Genomic DNA, 2,899 nt, shown 5'->3' with positions numbered 1-2,899 from the left:
ATTTTATTTAAAAATTTTCTTGGCCCAATAAAAATTTTATCCAAGAAAATTTAACATTTAATAAGTCTCATTAAATATTAACAAATCCGTCTATCAGGTCTTGTCTCTCCTGGCTACGAGTCTAAAAGTCGAGTGGAGTGTATAACGATTGGACAAGAGTGAGAAGCTAAATTGACAAGAGCTAAGAGAGTGGAAAGAGACTAAAGGAGTATTAATATTAAGGTAAAGGTATATCTTGACTCGACTGTCGACTCTTCTACATCACACATGATGTTATTTAACTAACATATTTTTTATTTGTTTATTTTTCATCCTTAGCTGGTCTTTAGACCCATTCCGTGTAGAGTGTTCTGTAACCCACATGAAATGGGCGTTAAAAGACTCACTGGGTACTGGTGCAAGTCATCAGTGTGTTACCATATCGTGAGAAAGATAAACATTTGGTAACTAAACGTCAAGGCGGACACGTGACTCTCTTCTGGTACTCCAGAGAAATCTTTACAACTCAACTCTTTCTCTTTTTTTTATTTTACATGCAAACTAATAAATTTAATTTAAATATTTTATTAGAAAAAACTATACAATTAGGGAGCTTGCGTGAGCTGTAGACTGTACAAAAACCGGCAGCTGTTCGCTGATAAGATATTAAATCGCCGGCTAAATATTAGTGATTTGCACATCGTTTCTCAAATCAGGCTTGATAGGCGGTGGCAGGCTTCGTCTTCTCAACGTGTTTTTGTAAACGTCATTTCTTGCAAAGTAACTTTTGGCTCGGCCAACTCGTCGGAATTTTTTGAACTGCGACAGTATGTATTCTCGGCGTAGCAAAAAGTCCTCGGCTTTGCTTTGGTCACCTTTAAAATTTTTTATCCGTGGATTTATTTAAAAAAAAAAAATTTTTTAATGCGTTCAATTTTGTGAAAAAGTTACAATTAAAAATGTGATTTAAAAAGTGTTAATTTATACTATAAGAAAAGGATTTGTGATATTTGAAATTAATTTTTTATAGAATAATTCTAATCTATTTCTAGAGTAAATCAATAAAAAAAAATTAATAATAGAAATTGAAAATTTTCTCAAAAGTATTGATAAAAATAACTTTTTAATTTATCACGATCGTAAGTATAATAATTACACAAGTTTATTTATTTAAATGTCTTTTTATAGCGGCCGTTAAACGTTTTAATAATTGTCCAATAAATTTAATTATAACTTTGACCCCGGATACCAATGATAATTATTAATTATTTTTATACTTTTTACATTATAATGATGTAAATTAAATATTTCCGTGTTTGATTAAAAAAAAAATTTTAATTTACTTACGCTTATATCTCTCGTTGTTCAAAATATATTCAGTCAAAGTGTTGACCCACAATAAAGTATAATTATTGAGGGACAACTTCATCATCTCCTCTTCCCTCAGAGCTTTCATTGAGACAGAATTGCACGTGCAAACAAACAACAAAATCAAGGCGTTCTTGAGCTTCATTTTATAATTATAATTTACATCAACTATTGACACTTTGAATCGACTAACGAATCTGCGGAGCCGCCCGGTACTTTTATTATAAGCCTATTAACATTAATGGTCGATCGATAAGATAAAACAGTTAAGTTATTATATTTTTTCGAAAATGATCCATAAATCAATTTATTGTAGTAATAAATAACAGTCGTGTTTGCTCAATTTATCTATAGATGCTTAATTCTTGGTATTTATTAATTATTACACATCGAACAGATTCGGCAACAGGAATTTAAATTATTTTTTGGATGTTGGTTGAATAGCGATTTGACTAGTGCGTCAGACTGAAATTATTCAAACAAAGTTCAACTTTTAACGTATCTGTTTCTGTTTGTTTTTAATTCAATTCGTTGTTTGCTCACTTTTGAGTAACATCTGTTTCACGTTACAATTGACATAATTGCTCATTTTATTAAATTTATTATTCAATAATTAAATCGATAAATGCATTCAGATTTTTTTTATTTTGTAACATTATTTAGGTGGCCAGATTTTTATCTTATTTATTTTTTTTACTATTATCGATTACTATTTATTATAATATTACTTATTGATCTCTAATTAGATTAAAAATCTCCTTGAGTCATCAATTTAGAAATGATTTTATCACCGGAAAATTCTATCGTAAAATTTTTATAACATTTTTAATAGAAATAATTAATGTATTTAATTGGAAATAATTATTGTTTTTTATTGCAAGTAATTAATATTTTTATTATCTCTTTGAATTAAAAATAATTTTTTGCACATACGAAAGCTTTAAAGTTTATAAACATAAAAAAAAATTATGAATTAAATAATGAACAAATATTATGAATTTTTACAAAATGACAACACTTCTGTGCTCATAAAATTTCATGAATTTTTTATAATGTGTATTCATATCTATGTTTACTTTTTATACACATGTTAGACTTAATTTCTACTACTTGTGCTACTCAGATATTATTTTATTGTAATAAGTAATAAATTAAGCCAATATCATTATTATTCACACCTTTTACATTATCCGCATTGTCGAATTACTCAATATTAAATTTTATTATTGAAATTAAGTAATAATTCATGATTTTAGAAGTCTCATAGGTGATAGCAAAATTTATTTGATTAAAAAAGAGAAAAAGTTTTGATAAAAAAAAATTATCAAAAAAATTTTTTTCAATTTTATTTTAAAAATAAAATTATTCTCAAAAATTTATTATTTTTACAATTTCTACTTAAAAAATTTTTTTTTTAATTTTTTTATAACAATTTAATTGCTATGAAAATTCAAAAAATAATTAAAAGTTTCCCAGTAATTTTTTTTTTTTGGTTCAAATAAATTTTAGTTGATAAAAGTAATTTTTATTATTGACTCAAAGTATTAAAATA

The 2,899-nt window shown here is 26.0% G+C and overlaps 1 long non-coding RNA gene across 1 annotated transcript; it reads right to left on the bottom strand.

Annotated features, from left to right (window-relative positions):
* Window positions 1-518: 518 nt before the first annotated feature.
* Window positions 519-1,706, bottom strand: LOC123262303. Its single transcript, XR_006508910.1, has 2 exons — window positions 1,327-1,706; window positions 519-854 (listed from the first exon to the last, which is right to left on the bottom strand). It is a non-coding gene; the product is annotated as an uncharacterized LOC123262303 (long non-coding RNA).
* Between the last annotated feature and the right edge of the window lie 1,193 nt (window positions 1,707-2,899).

This window comes from Cotesia glomerata, linkage group LG3, assembly GCF_020080835.1.
Source record: "Cotesia glomerata isolate CgM1 linkage group LG3, MPM_Cglom_v2.3, whole genome shotgun sequence".
Classification (NCBI taxonomy): Eukaryota; Metazoa; Arthropoda; class Insecta; order Hymenoptera; family Braconidae; genus Cotesia; species Cotesia glomerata.
The sequence above is the reverse complement of the archived record's forward strand: the minus strand, read 5'-3'. Positions and strand labels throughout refer to the sequence as shown.